This window comes from Mesoplodon bidens, assembly GCF_964165515.1.
Source record: "Mesoplodon bidens genome assembly, chromosome: 7".
NCBI lineage: Eukaryota > Metazoa > Chordata > Mammalia > Artiodactyla > Ziphiidae > Mesoplodon > Mesoplodon bidens.
The window spans coordinates 18,682,300-18,703,595 of NC_138164.1; the positions used below are offsets into that span (position 1 = coordinate 18,682,300).

The 21,296-nt window shown below is 49.1% G+C and overlaps 1 protein-coding gene across 1 annotated transcript in view; it reads left to right on the forward strand.

Moving 5' to 3' along the window:
* Nucleotides 1-1,470: 1,470 nt before the first annotated feature.
* DRD2 (dopamine receptor D2) overlaps nucleotides 1,471-21,296 on the forward strand; it is a 62,760-nt gene continuing 42,934 nt past the window's right edge. Inside the window, exon 1 of the mRNA XM_081239617.1 lies at nucleotides 1,471-1,748. The gene's annotated coding sequence lies outside the window, so the exon portion shown is untranslated. The remainder of the gene's footprint in view (nucleotides 1,749-21,296) is intronic.

Sequence of the window (21,296 nt, forward strand, 5' to 3'; positions counted from 1 at the left end):
CCCCTCCCCCAGTTGCCTCCGGAGATGGGGGATGTGCTGGTCTGAGCCTCAGGAGACGGGGACTGGTCCAGCACTGGATCTCTGTGGCATCTGGAAGGGACTCCATTTCTTTGGGCCTCAGTTCCCTCTTGTAGAGGGATGAGAGTGGGGGGTTAGATGAATGCTAATTTTTTTTCCAACTCTAATTTTTGATAATTGTGTGTGTCATTGGAGGAAACGCTGAGTCAAATTTAAGCTTTGGGACCTAGAGCCCCAAAGCCCTGGAGTGGCTTGACTCCAGCCACGATGGACTGACTCCCTGATATGTAGTTTTAACTCTTCGTCCGTGCTCTGCCGCTTGCCTGGAATGCTGCCTTCTTCCCCTAGGGAACTGGTATTTGCTTCTTCAATGCTTAGCGCCTGTGAGGTTTTCCTTTTTGTGTGTTGCACAGCACCTGTATAAGCCACAGGTATGTTGCGGATATTTCCTGGAGGTCTCCATTCTGGATTGGCAGGCGGTGAGAGCAGGAGCCTGGTTTCATTCCTCTCTGTGACCCCTGAATCTGACATAGAGCCTGGCAAAGGATGGGCAGTCAGTAACTGCAGTTAACCCTTGAACAACATGGGGGTTACGGGTGCCAATCCTCAAAAATCCGCATATAATTTACAGTCCACCCTCCTCATCCACGGGTCTGCATGCATGGATTGAACTAACCCCCTACAGTGTAGTACTGTACTACTTACTGTTGAACAATATAGCAGGATAAGTGGACCCACAAAGTTCAAATCCCTGTTGCTCAGTGCTCAACTCTGATTGCAGAAGCAGAAATAAAGGGAAGGCTGAAAGGTGAGAGGAAGGTGGCACAAGACCAGGGCCAGAGGACCAGCAGCAGAGCAGCCCTCACCACCACCACCTCCCTCCCGTGCCAACCCCCTACTCCCTTTGGAGTCAAAGGTGAGCTGAAATCTCAGGCATCCTTTAGAATTTCCATCTCAGGTCAACTCCAAGCAGGCTTTCCCCTGGAAGAGTTAAGCAACAGAACTTAGCACAGCTTTGACCAGCTGTTTGAAGACAGGTCCTGGACCTCTCCTTCCCTGACCCTCTGGATGCGAGGTATCTCCCCCAACCCTTGTCTTCTGACTCCTCAGGTAATGAGGACACCTGTCACTGCAGCCCTGCATATACGGGGTGTAACTTTGGGGGTGTGGTGGGACCGCTCAATTCGCGCCTCGGCTCCCACCAGCCTCAAAACCAGGGATGGCGGCATCTCCCACCCCCTGGCCCTTCCTGGCAGGCCCAGGCGCGGGTGGCTTGCACTCAAGCGCGCAGGGGGCGGGGCGGGGCCTGTCCCAGGGGCGGGGCCCGAGGCGCCCCGTGGCTCAGGCGGCCCCGCCCCCTCCCTCCTGCGCTCCCCGAGCTCAGGCGCCGCGGAGCTGTCCAGCGGTGGTGCCAGAGCCGGCCGACTGTCGCGCGCACCGCGCCGCCTCCGCGCCGGGTCCCTGCGCCGCTCGCCCGCCCAGCTCCCGGCCCCCCCCGCCCCGCCCCGCCCCGCCGCGGCCAGTCCACTGCTCCCTGCGGGCCGGAGCCGGCCAAGTGGCTGCCCGCCGGGGCTCTGAGCGGCGCGGCGGGGCCGGGAGCCAGGGACCCGCCGAGGAGAGCGGCGGCCCCGGACGGCTGCCGGAGGGGCGGCCGCGCGTGGATGCGGCGGGAGCCGGAAGCCTCGAGCAGCCGGCGCCGTCTCTGCCCCTGGGCGCCCTATGGCTTGAAGGTAAGCGCCGGCAGTATGCAGCGACAGGCGGCCCGGGCCCAGGCAAGGTCGCTGGGAGAGGAGGAGGGAGCTCAAAGGGCGGCGCGTCTGGGACCAGAAGTTTGTCCGGCCACTCTGGCGCCGTCTGCCAGGGGACCTCCCCCGCCTGAGGTCGGGCTCTCTCCACGGACCCTCCGTCGGGCCGCCTCCCCGGGGTGAAGGGAACACAGCGGCTGCCCCTCTCCCACCCTCTTGGCATCCTTCTTGCCAGCCGGGTGCGAACCCTCGCTCCGGACACGGGTGGGCAGAGCGCCGGGAGCGAGCCCGGTGGAGCCGCGGTTTGGCAGGGCTGCCGGCTCCCGGCCCATCTCGGGAGGGCACTTTCCACCCGGCACCCGAGTCCGGGACCCCAAGGCGCGCGGCCGGAGTTCCGGCTGCCCCGGAGGGAGAAGAGTTGTTCTTGGCAGCTCTGCATTTGTGCGACCCGAGACTTTTCAGTTTCTAAGGACCAAAGCCAAGGGTAGGGAAGAGGCTGGTTCTGGCTCTACTCTTCCACGCCTAATGTGCCGCTGTCCTTGGTCCTGGATTTACGTTCTCCTTCGCCATCTCCCCGTTTGAGATTCAGTCGAGGAGGGAGGCTGGGGTTTCAGACCCATCTCGACCTGGGAATGGGGGTGATGATGGGAGCAGAGGCGGAGGGTGACTCTCCTACTCTGGACTGGACCAAGAGCCTCGATAGGGCGGTGTGCAGAGACAAGAGGCCGCTCTAAGCGCCAGACAGAGCGCGCGTCCATCCCTGCCTGCGGCGGGCAGCCTGTGAGCAGTCCCTGTTGAAGAGCAGAGGTAAGAGGGTGCGTGTGCGTCTACACAACAGGCTTCGCCGTGGACACAAGTCACAGCACTGCAGCTGCGTAGGGACAGGCCCTTTCTCTCAGACACAGGGAAGCTATCTGAGCGAGTGAGTCACTGTTGCCCCACCTAGCACCCCGCTACTTTTTGTTCTGGGGGCTCCTGAGGTTGGTGACATGCAAGACACTTTGTGGATCCCTCTCTAGTTCCTTCTGCAGATCCAACCTTTTCTGGATTTTGACTAGGCTACCAACCTTTCAGGCTAATTCTTGCTCTTCTCAGGAACTATGTGATCAGTGATTCTTACCCCTTTGGATGCAAATACTCTGCTTACCCCTGATTCATCCTTCAGCATTAGGACCACTTGAAAAAGAAATCATTCTCATTTTTCTCCCTGTTGCTGCTATTTAATGAGGGTGGGCAGAGAGAGGAGCCCATCGTGAATGTGACCAATTGCAAGAGAATCAGCAAGCTGATTTGCTGGGTCCCAGCCCCCTGCTTTTGACTTCTCTGTTTAGGATTCAAGATTCCTGGCTTATGTGACTGGGAGAGAGCTGTTGATGCCGTCTTTGAAATCAGACATCTGACAGGGAAGACATTTGAGACAGTTAGACCGAGAACAAAGTGAGGGCCAGCCCTCACTGGTGGCTCCAGCCTTGATCTCTTGAAGAACATTCTGAGTTTCTTATGTCTTCCCTGCACAGCCCGGGGTGGGGGAGAAAGGTACCTGAAACATGGGAGGTTCTGATTCGTTGCAGAGGCCTGGGACAGCATTTCTGTAAGGGCTGGTTTTTGTTTTAATGAACCCTCTGTATCTGAATCACTGGGGAAGCTGGTTTAAAATGCATATTTTTTTGGTTCTTGTCTGAAGAGCTGCTGAATAAGAGTTTCAAGCTGAGGCCCAGGAATGTATATTTTAGCAATATTTCTGGTGATCCATGTGTCCACTGGGTTAAGAAATCGTCTCTCACATAAGATCATGCTTCTTTGACTAGGGGGAGCATGATTAAGATCTCTAATCCACCCCCTTGCCTTCTGCAGTTATGCATGTTGAATTCTTCAGGTGTGGGACTGTTGATGGAGGGGCCATACCCCTGATTCAATCCCTTTGCTGCAATAGAAGATGCAGCACAATCTCCTCTCCCAGAGGATCTGCCTGGGCTTTCCTTCTTTTTAAAACAGATTTTTGGCCTCTCTAAGAATCACCAATATGGTTTACGTTGACCTGTGTAAATACTAAGGCTCCTTTGGGGGCCAACCCAGTGTGTTCTTCCTCTCCTCCCCTTCTGGGGGAATTATCATCGTTCAGTATGCTTGTGCTGTGATCTGCTAACCCAACTGCTCCTGAAATGCCAAGGAGCGATTAGTTCAGCTTAGTAGCATGCCATGCTCCCCAAGGCTGGCAGCCACTCGTGCCCTGCTGGCAGTGACATATTGACTGTATTGATTTGGTTCTTGTGCTCTGTAAAAGCCGGGAAGCTTGTAGGGGTGAATAAGGCCAGTAATGATGCTTGTAGGCTAGTCAGTTTTCTATCTTCACCTGCGAGGTTCAATTATTTCTGTCTAAAACATGCAATGACGTAAGAAAATCTGAACTTGAGAGAAACCCTCTGTTCTTCCTTCTACCAGTGGAAACAAAGGAAGCTCAGGATCTCATTAAAAATATGGCCTCACGTATACCTGGGATTGACCTGCTGAAGCTAGACTGGTCTAAGGTCACTGTTCTCTGGGTAAACATGTGTAGGAGGAAAGGCATGAGGACTCAGTCTGGAAAGAGCCGTCGCCATCTTCCCTGCAAGTGAAAGTCGTGTTTTGGTGTTGAGGAAGAAGCGTGGCTGTGAAGATAGCACAGAGACCATATGCGGCAGGGGTTGGGGGCTGGGGTGAGGATGATGAGACTTTCTCGAGCCAATCCTGCCCCTTCCAGTGACTCATATTTTCCGACATGCCACCCTTCATTTCTCCCTGCCTTGTGGCTTAATACTCATGAATCTCCATCAGTGAAGGTATTTCAGCACCTAGGAAGGGAGAGGAGAATCTAAGTTGAGGTTCTGTAATGCCAGGACCCCAAGCCATATCTCCAGCATCTCCCAGAATCGGGTTGTATATCACAGGTCACAGCAACCTAATATTTGAGGGCTTGAAAATAACAGGCTGACTGCCCAGTCAGTCCCGTTTCCCCTCAGACATAGTTACCAGGACTTTAAATCCTTAGATTATTTGGACTTCCTCAGAAGTCATTCTGGATGCACCTGACCCCAAACAGGGCAGCTTTTTCTTTAGTCCAGAAATATGGTGTCTCTCTCCTATTATTAAGGTTCTCCAGAAAAGGAGTTGTATAAGCTTTCTAGTTCCAGGGCATCAGGACTGACCTTGGCAACCAAAGGTTCTCTATCTTACCAGGAGCTCTGCTTAGCAGGAGAGTATCCGGCATCTAGGAAATGCTTGGAAACCCCAGGCAGCAGGCAGGGCACAGCCTGGTTCAGCTTCCCAGCAGGCACCCTCCCCTATATGTGGCCTCTCACTTAGTTGACCCCCAGTATCATAGTTCCCTCCCCTCACCCCCACAGGGCCTCTTATGGCTCTGGGGGTGACTCCAACATTTGCTTTGGGATTCTTTTTTTTTTTTTTTTTTTTTTTTGCGGCACGTGGGCCTCTCACTGCTGTGGCCTCTCCCGTTGCGGAGCACAGGCTCCAGACGCGCAGGCTCAGCGGCCATAGCTCACGGGCCCAGTGCTCCGCAGCATGTGGGATCTTCCCGGACCGGGGCACGAACCCGTGTCCCCTGCATCGGCAGGCGGACTCTCAACCACTGTGCCACCAGGGAAGCCCTACAGCCTTTTAAATTACTGCAATAGCATTGGAATTCAGTGTTAATACACCTCTGCCTCTAACCTGTCCCCATCACCAATGTAAGTGAAGATTTCTTTTTTGTTTTGTTTTTTCTTTTAACAATAGAATCATATTATCTAAACGCATAGGCTTGGAAAATAGCTTGATTATAGTGTCAGTACATGTGGGTGGAGGAGTAAAACTACAAGATTCAGCCACTTGGTTTGCTCCTGTTTGGGTTCAGAGAAAGGAGAGAAACTTGCCCTTCTGGTCTGTACATTTCCCCTCTTCTTCTCCCTTTCACCTCAATCTGATAAATGGGGTAAATCAACACCCTTGGCAGCTGGGAAGTCCCTGGGAGGGTGCAGCCTCTTCTCTGCCTGGGAGACATGGGAATGTTTCTCTGAAGGAGCAGGGGCCCCTGCTGGCTTCAGTGAACAGGACGGAGCCAGAGATGACACACTGGGGCCTGGGGACTCCCCCCTCCCCTGGATAGAAGAGGCTGTGCCACTGCAGTGTCCCAAGCTCAGAGCCCTGAAGACCGTGGGGACATCCAAGAGTGTGGGGCAGTGTAATGGATGTGGGAGCCGAGGAAAAGTAAACTCTTGGGGGCCCTTGGAAGAGGTTGATGTTAAACATGCATGTGTAAGGCAGCTTGGTGCAGTTGGGCAATTTGTCATAATGTGACGGCACCTGCAGGAATTTTCACTTTTTCCAGGAAGAGAGGGGTATTCTTTGCTGTCTGCAGTGATGGGGAGGGAAAGGAGGGAGGACCCCTGGCTTTCCCTGGAGTCCTCTGAGTGATGTCAGCTTGTTCCCAGACAGAAGATGCTTAAGTGAAGTCAGGCAGACTCAGCTCCCAGGGGCCCTGTTGATATGCCTGCAGCCAGCCTGGGCAGTCCCGCCTTCCAGGGCACTGTGGTTCAGCACAGAATGGCAGCCATAGGCCCAAGGACGCTCCTCTGTAGAAGTCTGGGAGCCAAGGTGAGTCCTGGGGCCCATCCGTTTGCCTTTGGGCTCCTTCAGAACCTGCCTGCCCTTCTCATTTCCACACCCGCCTTGTTGCTATCGTTTGGATTCTAAGTGGCCCAGCAGGGGAAAGGCATTGGAAACGAAATTATTTTTGTTACACGCTGTATAATTGCCTCCTCTCCTTTCTGTTACCCCAGGCAGCAACATCACTAGCAATTCTCCGGGATCCTTTGGTCTGGGAAAGTGGCTTACTCACAGGCTTCCTTAGAAGGGCTGCTTTTGACAAGTGGCCCTGCTCACCAGTCCCCCCATTGCTGGCCTAATCATCATAACAGCTACCATTTATCATGCATTTGTTATGTGCAGGGTATTGTGCTGAGCACGTGACTTTTGTTTTTTATTTCAACTCCCTATCCTGCCACAACTCTATGAAACAGGCACTATTATTACCCCCATTTTACAGAGGAAGGAGTGTGGGCTTAGAGAGGTAAGTGGCTTGCGCAAGGTCACAGGGCTAATAGGGAGAGTCAAAGCCAGACCGCCTGATGTTAAAACAATACTTTTCTCTGACCTATGTCAGCGGCATATAGAATAAAGGAAGAGAATGCGGTTAAGAAAGCGTTTTCTTTGATAAACTGAAGTAACCTGACCTTTGCATATGGTACCAGGAAAGGAGGAGATATAGCAGAGGGGGAAGAAAGGATGAATAACTTCTTGGGATTCTTAAAGATCTAAGACCATCTAAGAAGTAGTTCTGCACCTTGATCTGGGAGCCTTTGGATGAAATGCCCCGGAAATGAACCTCAGCAAGCACTGGAGGCAGAGGGGAGGCAGGGGGGTGGAGGGGCAGGAGAAGAGCTGTGGACTGATAAAGACGGGGCTTTCCTGAACAACTCTGAACCTGTTGACATCACGTCCCAGCTCACACCTCTTTGAGGTAAACTGAACTGTCCAAAAGGTGAAACCCAGACTCCTTCCAACCTTTAGGCCTTTGGTGTTGCTTTCTTATTACCAAGGGATGGAAACCTGTCACATCTTCAAGACTAAGCTCCTAGATTGTACAGAAGATGAGGGTGAGGGTGGGATGGCTTGGGACCCTGCACAGATGCAGGAGTAACTCACAGGAGTTTGCTTGGAGGTCAGTGCTTTTCTGGTGGACAGAGGCAGTAGAGGCCCAGGTGGCCCTGAGCATCAATTTCTTCAGGAAGAAAGTTAAGGAATTATTTATATGCTGCCTACTAGATTGGAATTCTTAGGATTCAGCAGCACTGAAGGCTCCACTGAAATGGTGGGATAATGGTGTTCGCCTTAAATGAGCTAGAAGACTTCTAGCCTGTCTTGTTTAAGCTCACCATGAATTCTATGAATGATACTTACCAACATTTGATCCCTTTTTTTAAACCCTTTAAAAACAATATAGCATGGGACTTCCCTGGTGGTCCAGTGGTTAACACTCTAAGCTTCCACTGCAGGGGACACGGGTTTGATTTCTGGTTGGGGAACTAAAATGGCCAAAATATAAAAAAAACAGAAAACAATATTACATGGTAGTTAAGGCTGTGGGCTTTGGGGTAAAACTGCCAAAGTTTGAATCCTGACTATAATACTTACTAGCTCTGTTACCTTAAGCAAGTTGGTTAACCTCTGTCGTCTTGAGTTTCTCATCTATAAGCGGGGATGTTAATACTGACTTCATTGGGTTGTAGTCATTAATTAGGACATTTAGATGTAAGACATTTGAGAGTCCCTGGCAAAAGGAAGCACTCCATAAACGTTAACTCTAATGACTGTTATTGTTATCACTAAGAAATTTCAGGGCTTCCCTGGTGGCGCAGTGGTTGAGAGTCCGCTTGCCGATGCAGGGGACGCGGGTTCGTGCCCCGGTCCGGGAAGATCCCACATGCCGCGGAGCGACTGGGCCCGTGAGCCATGGCCGCTGAGCCTGCGCGTCCGGAGCCTGTGCTCCGCAATGGGAGAGGCCACAGCAGTGAGAGGCCCGTGTACTGCAAAAAAAAAAAAAAAAAATTTCAGCGGGAATATTTTCAGCTGTTTTTCTTTTGCACAAATTCAGTCCCTGATTTTACATCTCTGAAATTAAGCATGTTTCTAAAACTTTCACAGGATTCAAGCTTACATGTCTTTCCTACACCCTCCATTTATCTGCACCACCGTTCTTTGGCACTCGCCTGTCAGAAGCTCTTACTCATCCTGAGTGAGAGGGGTTCAAATTGCTTGTCATCCCATTGAATCAGGTTCCGCTGAACTTCCATCTTACCACGCACGAACCAGGAAGAGGCGTTGGTCTTCATGGTGATGGTTTTGCACAGCCTTAGTTTCCTTCCTGCCTTTTCCTTCATCTGCCTTCTTATGATTGGAGCCTTCTTGATTGTCACCATTACACGGTACAGTGCACTCTGGCACAGACCACTTTTTATTAAAAATGAAAAATAAGTAGAATATACTGGTGTCCAAGGACAAGGAGACGTTTCTTTTTCTTTCCCAGGTTGAGAAGGCTAAAGAACCTCACACTGAGAAGATCCCTGAAGCTGGCAGAAATTCACTGTCCATCTTTTGGAGTCATTAATTACAGGAGAAAATGCTACCCATTTTTTGGATGAAGTATGGTCCTGCCTAAGAAAGGAGGATGGAACACAATAGCTGTGGTCTTAAGACTCCCCAATCATGAAAGCAACACCCTCTTTTTGGCTTTTTTCTTTTCTTATGAATCCTTCCTTGGGGAGGACTCTTTCCTAATGGACACAGCTCCTCCTGGCCAATTAAAAAGGCTTACTGTTTAGCAATGGGAGGAGATTTCTGAGGGCATGCTGGTATTCTGTTCCCTGATCATCTTCCTCAGGTCATGTGGTCACTGCCTTCTTGGACTCTGAGCTCCCCCTGCTCCTTCCCTCATTAATGGCAGGGTCAACAAGAGAAATGTATTGGCAAGCAGAAACCAGCATCCAGGGTCCCAAGCGGAAGAAGTCAGGCCCCCTGAAATGGATCCATGTTTCCATACGCATCTTACCTTGAGCAATGTGTATAGCTGAAGGCCTGGCATTGCTCTGGATGACTCATGGCCCAAAGTCTGCCCTTTGGCCAGTCTTCTCTGGTGAGCCGAAGGGGGTGGTGGGAGGTGATCACTGCTCTCCATAGATCCATGCTGCTGGCACACATTCTAGATTCTTCCTGAGTTTCGTTCGGTGGTAACCAGCCTCCAAGATGGCCCTCAATACTCCCCACCTCCTGCTATTCATGTTCTTGTGTAGTCTTCTCCTACATTAAATAGGGAAGACCTGTGTACCAAGAGAATAATGTGTAAATGACAGATTGTGACTTCTGAGGATAGATCATAAAAGATATCATGACTTTCACCTTGTTCTTTTTTGGATCACTTATTCTGGGGAAAGTCGGCTGCCACGTCATCAGGACACCTAAGCAGCCCTATGGAAAGGTCTGCTTGGCAAGGAACTGAGGCTTCCTTCCAACAGCCACGTGGATGAACCATCTTGGAAGCAGATCTTTCCTCCCCAGACAAGCCTTCAATGACCATGGCCACTGCCAAGGTCTTAACTGCAACCTTTTAAAAGACCCTGAGCTAGAACCACCCAGCTGAGCTGCCTGAACTACTGACCCACAGAAGCTGTAAGATAATAAATTTTTGTTGTTTTAAGTTGCTAGGATTTTAAGTAATTTATTATACATAGTAGAAAACTAATACACACTCTGAAACTATTCATACTTTTCTTCCACAATAACATGGAGTCTCTTCACTATTCAGGTATAAAGATGAATTCCTCTTACTGGACTAAAACTGCCTCTGTGAGTTTTAAGGGGTGCTCTCTGGTTTTGTTATTCTGGGATTCGAAAAAACTCATGTTTCACACATTATGGTCATGAACCTCTCAGCCATCATCTTTCCAGACCAGGCTGCTGACTTCTGTATTCTGCTTTCCTGTACTCCGTCTTGCCTGAATGTCTTCTGGTGTGGCAGCCATTCAACATGCATTTCACTTTTTATTCTTTCATTGAACAAAAATTATTGAGCACCTACTGTGTACTAGGCACTCATCTTGGTTACAAATACATCAATGAACAAAACTAAGATCCCTGCCCTTCTGAAACTTACATTCTGGTGGGAGGAGAAAAATGGTAAACAATAAGTATAAAAAGTAAATTCGTGAGTATGTTGGAAGCAATAAGTACTTGGAAAAAGACAAAATCGATTAAGGTTAGGTGATGTGGAGTGCTGGAGGGTGGAAGGAAAGGAAAGTTTACATTATTAAATAGGTGGTCAGGATGGATGTCATTGAGAAAATTTCATTTGAGAAAAGACTTAAAGGATGTGGGAGAGTGAGCTATGTATATATCAGAAGGAAGAGCATTCAAGGCAGGGGGATCCTACAGTCTGCTTGCATTTTTAGGCATTTTAAGTAATTGTCTTATTCTTTAAGGAGAAATAGTAATAATACTCTGCATTTGGAACTCCCTTTTAATTTTCAAAACCCATGAGACAATAGCAATCTCTTTCATTTGTAACTCACTTTCACATACACTATTCCTATTGATCCTTACAACAAGCCATTGAAGTAGCTATTGTAACCCCATTTTGCAGATGTGGCCACTGAGGCTCAGAGAGGTTAAGTGAAGACAAACAGGATAGAACAGTTGTTGGGGGTGGTCTTTGCAGCTCTAGGTAGTTAGTTTTTTGTTTTTGTTTTTGTTTTTGTTTTTTTTTGGCCACGTCACATGGCTTGTGGGATCTTAGTTCCCTGACCAGGGCTTGAACCTGGGCCACAGCAGCGAAAGCGCCAAGTCCTAACCACTGGACTGCCAGGGAATTCCGGGTAGTTGGTTTTGAAACTGGAATTTAGAGTTTGGGGAACTGAACTGAGCCTTAGTTTAAAAAGTACAGATAATCATCATTTACCTGAGACCCTTCAAAAGCAATAACTGTCTGAACCTATTTTTCCTAAAATCACTTATAAAAAAAATGGGATACCCACGCCCTGCCCATCTAACTATTCAGTATAACAAAGTGATTCAGACGATGAAGTTGGAAGCCAGATTGATGCAGCTTCAGAGCTGTGTTCTGCCGGAAACCAGCTATGTGACTTCAATCAAGTTACTACCTTTGAGATTCAGAGTTTTTCCTCCATAGAATAGGGATGACCATGGCACTCACTTCATAAGGTTTTGTAGGAAGAGAATGAATCATGCATATAAAGTACTTATACTGACACGTGGTAAACTCATGGTAAACATTCACTATCATTATTCTTATCATAATTATTAGGAAGCATTGAAATGTCCACGGGATCCTTCCCAATCTCCAAATTTTATCTTCTCTCTTCTGGAGGGAAGAAGAACATCACTGCAGATGAGGAAATTAGACAATGTGGGATTTGACTCACAGAGTTCTTCTTGGAAGGAGCCACTGTCACACAGCAAGGGAGCGTGGCAGAACAGGACTAGAACTCACTTTTGCCCTGGGGCCCCTTCTGCCATGCCCTGCTATCACCAACCTCAGGTTGGAGCATGGAGAATTCAAAGAACTCAAAGAAACTAAGGGCTGAAGAGTGGAGTTTGAGCTGGGGATGGTCTAAGGTGAGGCTAGAGGCATAGGCCGGGGCCAGACTATGAACCCTGAGGCCTTTGGAAGGAGACTGGGCTCCATCCTGAGGGCACCAAGAAGTCATTCTGAAGCGTTGGGTTTTAGGCAGCAGAATAACTCAATTGATTTCATCTGTGTTAAAAAAAAAATCACAGAGGCTGCCCAGTGGGAGATCTGATGACAGAAAAGGAGGTTGGAAGCAGAACAGCGAGAAGGGTTTCCAGTTGTCTGGGACAGTCATGCTGGAGACCGGTGGAAAGACATGGGTGATTTGAAAAATTATTTAAAAGTCAACAGAACTTGTGATTGATGGGCCCAGGAGGATGAAGGGAAAGAAGCCAAGGGTGATTTAAGGACAGTGAGTCAAGGGAATGAAGGATGTTGGTGAAAGTGTCTGAATGTTGGGCCAGAAATCTGACCCAATCTTCACTTTCCTTTCTTCACAAGGAAAGTGAAGACAGGCTGTGGATATTAAGGGGGGATTACTGATAGAATCAGTGGACTGATGGTGTGGATGAGGTCAGAGACCTGCTATACTTGGAGTAATTGAGCCATTGAACTGGGACGCAGAGGCAATTGTGATCACAGAGGGAGAGAACTAAACTTCTGACTTCGGAGAGGAGCAGTCTTGGGTGACGGCAAGGATCAGGTTGAAATCGTGTGAACAGGTGAACTGAAGTGGAGTGTGGACTTGGAGATGAGGGGATCCAGGAGCTGAGGGGCCGAGGTGTTTGAAGCTGGTTCCACCCAGTCAAGGGCAGGAGGTGGGCTGGAGCGGAAGATAGTGAGCTAGGTGCCAGAGTCTTCAGTGAAGTAAAAGTGACCAGGAATCTATGGGTGACACTGACACACAGGGATGGAGGGGTCATGGATGTACCTCAAGGGAACAGGGTCTTACAAGAGGGTGGAGGAGGCGGTCATGAGTCATAGGAAGAGCTGCAGAGAAGTGGGGCCCTCGGTTGAGGCTGGGAGGGGAGGAGCCCCCTGCTGAGACCCAGCACACACCTTTCCAGGCCTCAGCACGCTGGATATCTCCTCTGCTTCCTCATTAGCTCATGAACTCATTAGATTACATTCCTCTCTTTATCTGCAGAGAACGGAAGAGAAAGAGGAGAAGGAAAGAGAAAAAAGGGTGGCAGGTGGGTATAAAGCTGTAAATGAGAGAGGTGAGGAGGGTGGAGATTACAAGGAAGAGGAAAGAAAATGGATCTGTGGACATTTGTTGTCCCTCTGAGCTCACTGTACCGCATCCAGCCTTTGAGCGTGTTGTTTTCTCTGCCTGGATGCTCCAGCCCTTGACCTGAAAGGGTTACTGCTAGTCAGCCTTTACAACTGAGCACAGATACCACCTCTTCCAGGCAGACTTCATTGATTTTCCCCCTCCACTGTCCCACCAGCCTGGGCTAGGAACCCCTTCTTTATTATTTCCATAGCATGAAGTGTAAGATTTATCATACTGTGCTGTACTTGCCTGTTTACTGGTCTCTCTCCCCACTAGATGATAAATTCCTTGAAGGCAAAAATGCAGTCCTTACCTCTCCAGGCTTACGTACCAGCTCACTGCACTGCATATGATGAGACTGTGATCAGGGAAATCCCCCCGCACCCCACATACCTACAATAATAAGATAGGAGGACATGCTGTCTTCTGCTCATCCTTGAACTCCCCCGTATTATTAAGGTAGGTTAGAAAGTTCCTCCAGCAAGAGATTTAGACTAGAGAGCTCCCAGCCTGTCAAGGTTGTACAGAGCCTCAGGGACCTAGACTAATTCTTCATGCATGGATGAGAAAATTGTGCCCAGAGAGGTAAAGGATGCATCTAGAGTCTCACGGCTGCTCAGCAGCAGACCAAACCCGGATCCCCGGCCTGCCAGTGACCCAGCCCATTCCCCACCACACCGAGCCCATGCCCTGCACTGTGCCTGGTAGCCAGAGATGGTGTTTGCCACATGGCTTGGCCTCAGGTAGCCGCATCAAAAGTTTCCTCAATGTAACCAGCTCCAAAACTTATCCCCTTGTCCTGTCTTCCCATTTTTAGGTCCAGAATTTCTGAGTTGATGACACTTATCACTCAGCTCTAGTCTAATTGCCTGGAAAATGCAGATAAGTGAAATGCAGTAGGACCAAGTGGAAACTTATATATTTTGAGGCACTTACAGTTTTGAGTGATGGGGCTGCATTAATGGCTATTAATGTTCCCGTTTTCTCACAAAGAAGCAGATTGTAGGCAAGTCGGTGCTTCCTCAGTATATCAAATGACATGCAAAAGCCCTTTGAATGCTTTGTTATTGTTATTCACAGTAACATAATACGGTGCACTGATTGCTCCTTTGTCATCAGTCAGATCTTAGTGCTGGGCAGCAAGGAGGGGACAGGAGAAGGGGGAGTTCTGTGCCCTACGCTTAGCACATACTTGGCGGTTAGTAGGCTGTCAGTAAATAATTATTGTATGAATGAAGGAATGAATACTGTTCTCTTGCAGAGCAGGCTGAGATTTGCTCAAAAGCTGATATATCACATCCTAAAGGAACTGGGTTCCAGCACTCTGAAGGGACTGGATAAAACCCGGCAACCAGCCCGGAGAAACCAAACATCTACAGCCTTCTTTTCTAAGCACTTTTGCTTGGCTCCCAAATGTGATAAGAAAAGCACATGGAGAAGGATGGCTGCAAACCTGTGTGAGTTCCCTGGGCCCTGGGGCATCAAGAAGCCTGAAATCAAGGTGCCAGCAGGGCTGTGCTCCCTCTGAAGACTCTAGGCTCTATCCTTGACTCTTTCAGCTTCTCAGGGCTCCTGGCTTCCTTGACTCGTGGTAGCATAACTCCAGTCTCTGCCTCCATCTCTGCATCATCTTTGTCTCCCTGTGTCGTCTCCTCTTCTCTCTCTATCTCTTTTTTCAATAAATTTATTTATTTATTTATTTTTGACTGCATTGGGTCTTCGTTGCTATGCACGGGCTTCCTCTAGTTGCGGCGAGCGGGGGTGACTCTCCGTTGCAGCGCACTGGTTTCTCATTGTGGTGGCTTCTCTTGTTGTGGAGCACAGGCTCTAGGCACGTGGGCTTCAGTAGTTGTGGCACGCGGGCTCTAGAGCGCAAGCTCCGTAGTTGTGGTGCACAGGCTTAGTTGCTCCGCAGCACGTGGGATCTTCCTGGACCAGGGCTCGAACCTGTGTCCCCTGCATTGGCAGGTGGATTCTTAACCACTGAGCCACCAGGGAAGCCCTGTCTCCTCTTCTCTTACAAGGATACCAGCTATTGGACTTAGGACCCACCCTAACCCCATACGATCCTATCTAGATCCTTAACTAATTACCTTTGCAAAGACCCTATTTCCAAATAAGGTCAGATTCTGTGGTTCTGGGTGGACGTGAATTTGGGGGACACTGTTCAACCCACCACAAGGAGCTTCCTGCCTCCCTGGTTCCTTGTCCCTAGAGACATCCTTTGCCTCTTCCGGGGTAGGACCATTTCTCTTCTAGACACCTGTTCTTGGAACAGCTGCTTGCTTATCTAATTGAAGCCTCATCTCCTGAGTTAGAAAGCAAATAAGGACAAGAAAGAAAGCAATTAGTCAGACTGGGAGTTCAGGATTAAAAGAGATTCACTGGGACTTACCTGGTGGTCCAGTGGTTGAGACTTCGCCTTCCAATGCAGGGAGTGTGGGTTCTATCCCTGGCTAGGGAGCTAAGATCCCACATGCCTTGCGGCCAAAAAACCAAAACATAAAACAGAAGCAATATTGTAACAAATTCAATAAAGACTTAAAAATGGTCCACATCAAAAAATATCTTTAAAAAAAGGGAGAGAGATTCACTGACTTCCTGCCTTGGTGGTTAATAAGGGGGAAGCTAGGAAAAGTTTGGAGAAAGAGAAGAGAAGGAGGGGGTCCCTCAAGTGTTTCACAGAGGGGAGTCCCATGGGAACCTGGATTCATGCAGCAATTTGGCTCAGGCCCAATGAGGGTGGTGGCTGGGTGTAAATATAAAGTGCCTGATAAAAGGAGCTCAAGGATGTGGAGTTGTTCACTCAATATTCATCCTACAAGCATTTATTAAATGCCTCCTATGTGCCCAGGTCCTCAGTGTAACCCACTCATTTCACAGGTGAGAACACTGAGGCTCCAGTCGGCCAAGGGACTCATCCAAGGTCTCCTGGGGGCAGAGTCAGGACCAAAAACCAAGTCTTCTAACTCAGTGTACTTCACACAAAGCAGTGTTCTTCTCTCACATACTCCAGTCTGCCATGGAATCCCTGGTCTGCATCAGGCAATAGTAACAATAATAGTAAACTGTGCATCTGGACAGGGCTTAATTATGTGCAGAGTGTGTCCCCAGAATTCATTTTACTACTGCTCCCTGATGTGATGGGACCGGAGGCAACTGTGCAGAGGCCTTCCTGGCCCCTGCCCCAGAGCTCAGTTTTGCTGGGTGTGGAGGAAGGGAGGTATGGGATCTCCCTGGAGAAAGAAGAGCTGAGACCACAGACAGAGGCTAGCAGACACTCTGCATTATAAACCATAGACCCCGAGGGAACCCCATCATTAAGTTTGTCCAGCTGGCAGGTCCTCCAGGACCTGGGAGATGCTGATGGTGCTAGGGAGGTTTCTGGGCCCTTAGCATGGATTACAAGCCTGCAAATAAGGAACCCACAGCCTTGCAGATTCACCTTCTTGGGGCCCTGCCTTAGAAGACAGCATGGCAGCATTTGGAGCTGCTTATAGTGTCTCCCAGTGGGGCTGGGCCCTCCAAGCCTACCCTCCTGAACTTTCCAATCTGGATGTTGGTCTATAGTGACCTGGTTCTTAGTAGATACTCAGTAATTATATGTTAAGTGACTTGAGTTAGCCTGGAGAGAAAAGTGAATACCCTCACTGTGACAGGTGTGTTTGGGGTGGGGTGAGGGTGCTGTAATCAGGGGAGGAGCTGCTCTCAGCCCAGCTTTGGGATTTGAAGTCTTAGAGGCTCAACCTGGGGCCTGGCTTGGGACCTGCACCAGCATCCTGAGCACCCACAATGCCCGGGCCTCCCAGCTTCTCTGGTTTCCCAAGCAGTTACCGGTCCTCTGCAGCATCTCCCCATTCAGTCTCCATGGTAATTTCATAGCCCCAGGGGTCCATGGTCCTGGTAGGGAGAGAGATGGAAAAGGGCAAGGACAGAGGACATGTGGCCAATGGTGTCCACGTGCCTCTTCTGAGCAGTGAGGCTCCAACAGGCGAGGGAGGGGCCCCCATCAACAAGGCTGGCAGTGTAGAGGGTCCCGCAGCATTGCCTCTAGACATTTCAGAAAAGGATCCAGGAGCTCTTGAGCAGTGGGTGGAGGGGGCTTTTGGAGGCTGGTGGCTCAGGGATCTCCTTGGATCCCCACAGGATCCTGGGAGCAGGTGAATAAACTGGGGTAATGGTCAAAATGAGCAACTTGTCTGAAGACAGCCAATTTGATGGTGTCTCTAAGCATATCCTCTGAGTTTCAGTCCACCAGACAGAGACCCAGGAAAACCTAACGAATGGACACAAAAAGCAAAGAGATAAAAGGCAGAGCTGGAATCCAGTGTATTTCTGCCCGACCATGGTGCTGCTCATTGGAGCCCACTGCCCAGGTGATCCGTTCTGGCAATCTGCTAACTTGCTTTCTGTTTATGCAGACAGGACCCACATGAGCCTTTATAGGGGTCTAGAGAGTCAGGAGTCTTAGGTTCTAGTCTCGGAAAACATTATTCTGACATTTGTGAAAACAGCAGGGAAGACTTGATTCAGGACTGTGGTCATAGGTGTCGAGACTATCACAAGAGGGAAGAGAGGTCCTCCTCAACTCTGAATATACAAAGACAGCTGGGGGTTTACAACCTATGAGCAAAATTGTGGGGGGAACAGTGGATGGAAGATTCCTAAGAGGAGACATCAGGGGTAGGGAGATTCTTGCTGAAGGCAGGCCAGTGTGATCAGGTATCAAGGATGGGGAATTCTCTCTAAACTGACAGCAGGATTCTTGCTAAAACTGGGCTGGGTGAAGAAGGGCCCAAGGACAAGGTCTAGTCGAAAAAGCATTCTCAGAGGAGCCTGACTAAAGTTGGGTCAACTCTAATCGGGTTCCCTAGGGATATTTAACCTCCCTGTCCTCTGATTCTTATTTCTAAAATGATGGGATTGGAGCTTCCCTGGTGGCGCAGTGGTTGAGAGTCCGCCTGCTGATGCAGGGGACACGGGTTCGTGCCCCGGTCTGGGAGGATCCCACGTGCCATGGAGCGGCTGGGCCCGTGAGCCATGGCCGCTGAGCCTGTGTGTCCGGAGCCTGTGCTCCGCAACGGGAGAGGCCACAACAGTGAGAGGCCCGCATACCGCAAAAAATAATGAATAAATAAATAAATAAATAATTTTTTTTAAAAAAAATGATGGGATTGGGTTGGATGAGGTCCTTTCCAGTGCAAACAGACCAGGACCAGCAACGGCGGCTCTAATTCTACCTCCCTTCACTCAGAGTTACATTTGAGAGTCACAAACGTTGCTTTGAAACACATCTACTGTTTAGGTGTTAATTTTATAATCAGATGCTTTCTTACCTACAGTAGTATTCAAATTACCCGAGTGAATAATATCTACTAGTTTAAACTCCTGACTATGCTATATGCATTATACACATCATCTTTAATCCTCGTGACAGCCCTTAAAAGATAGGAATTATTAACCCCATTTTACAGATGACAAAACCGAGGCTCAGAGACATTAAGTAAATGTACTCAAGGCCACACAGCTGCTAGGAACTGAAGCTGGTATTGAGCCCAGGTCTGGCTGGTACAGCTGCCCCCCATGCTGCCCCTGGGCCACATTAAGTTCTCCCTGTGGTAGGTTTATCTTCTTCACTTTTATTACAGTACCTGCCACAATGTATTATAATGACTCACCTCTGTCTCTCCCCCCAACCCACCCCACCCCTGCCCCCAGCATGTGAGGTCAATTAGGGCAACTTCCTGTCCTTGGTGTTTAGTAGACCCTGAATGTTGTAGAGCGAATATATGAAGGAAAGAGGGCATGTATTACAAAAATTTGGAACTTGGGGAAATTGGAGAATATATATATATATTCCATAGTGTTATGCACAATAATGGAAATTCAATGAATTCTAATTTATACGCACACACACACACACACACACACACACACACACAAAGTACTCAGAACGTAAGTTGTGATGGACCAGCATATTTTTTTTCTAGATCACAACTGATACATGTCCTTTCAGATAAATTAGTCTGATAATCTTGGCTGACACATCTGGAGGAAGAGTACATCTGCATGCCAGTGCGAGAGTAACCCTCGTGGCCTCTCCATCAAAACCCATCAAGGGCTTTGTCTCCACATGGCAAAGACATCGAGAAGCAGTAAACACAGCCTTTTTCTCATTTTTTTCCTAGTGATATTTGTAGGCCTACACCTGGCATTCTGTGTTACCCATGTGGGCCAGAGATTACAAAGGCAGGAGAGTCAAGGCATGAAATAAGGAAACTGGGGAGAGAGGCATTTATCAAAACATGGGGCCTGGAAAATGATCTTATAATTTAAAAAATTACACTGTATGTTCATATATAAAAATTGCTAAATACTCAGGTTAGTTACAGTTAACCAGCTGAGCTATTGCCTCAGGCAGTTGTTTTTCTAATTACAGGTCTTGGCTGTGTCACCAGCTAGCTGGGAGCCCCAGGGGGAGCTAAGAAAGTCTTCTTCTGTCCTTTTAAATCCCTTTTAGAGAGTCTTGCCCCCTCACCTCCACTGGGTCTAGGAGGGCGGACGCAGGTCTTCGGAACCCCTCCCCAGCCCAGGCTGGTCCTGGCGGGGCCCTGCCCCAAGCCCAGTGAGCAAGCCCTGGGAATGAGAGGCTCCTGGTAGGTTCAGCTTCCAGGGCTGGGCGGTAATTGGCCCAGGCTCTAATGAGCAGAGCCAAGACGACAAAGCCCATCAGCTGCTTAGAACTGCTACCTGCAAAGGGACCAGGACGAACATCAAACCAGTAGCCTGGAGAGCTGCCACTTGGACGGCACATAATTTCCAAATTAGCTGTTTCTGAGGCTTGGATTCCGCGGTGCAGATAGCGCTCAGAGGCGGCTCTGGCAGAAGTTGCAGAAAGCAAACAAATGGAAACCTTACAGGGAAAGTGATTTCACTCATCGTCGACAGCCTGGGTTTCCCTCTCCCTCTCCACCTTTTTCATTAAGATGCAAATGGAGCCTTTGTTGCCAGGAAGTCCAGCTGCTCTGGTCCTGGTCCTGGGGGTGTTGGTGATGGTGAGGATTCCAGCTCAGGTTCTCAGACTAAGTTATCAAGTTACAGGGGCCTGGAGGAGGGGAAGGAGGTGTTGGAATCAGCGAAGCTGGCGCGGGCTAAGAGCCAGTCCTATCGCGCTCCTTCAACTGGGTGGAAACAGAAGTACTATCAACCCTTAGATTAATCCTCAAGCCTCCTGCCTAGAAAGATACAGACACGTACAGACCACTGAAAAGTGCTAGATGAGAGCACAGGGTCATTGTTTTTATTGCCGGGAGCTGTCCTTCTTGCTGTTTACTTGTAGCTCTCTCTGATCGAAAGAATGAATATTCATTGAATAAACCAACACACTCTACGATACGTGTATCCTTTAAGCATTCAGTCCCACTGAGGGAAGATATACCATCTCCATTTTACAAATGGGATCAGGCGCATTCAGGGTGGTATGGCCGCAGACCCATCTCCATTTTACAGGTGGGTCTGCTGAGCCTCAGGGAAGTGGAGCGGCTGATCCAAGGAAGTGGCGCAGTCAGTATTGAAAAGCAGCTCGTAACCTTTCCAACAGCTCCTGTGCGCTCATCTGCCTCTCCCACACGCATGTAAGCTCTGAGGACCTTGTTGTCCTTTTATCACCCTGCAGGGCCTAGCAAAATGCTTTGCATCCAGTAGGCACAAATACATATTTGTTAAATAAAATGAATGCATTTGATTTTAGAATTCTTGTAAAACTACTTAAGGTTGTCCTAGTTAGCTATGGAGACTTGGGCAAGTTACTGACATTTTGTGTCTCAAATTCCTCCTGGGAGAATCTTAGATGACAATCACTTCCAGGGCTGGTTGGATCTTGGTTTGTCTGAGGTCAGTCTCTTGGCCCCATGGAGATAGCTGCCTCTCAGAAGCTGCACAGAGAAGACCCACGGTGAGCCCTGTGGTTCATTCATTCTTTTGGTGGGCCGGGGAGAGGGGAAGGTGAATTCCATTTGGAACCACCATTAATTGCTTTTTCTCTTGTTTTTTTATCGTGGTAAAAAATAAACCCATATGACAT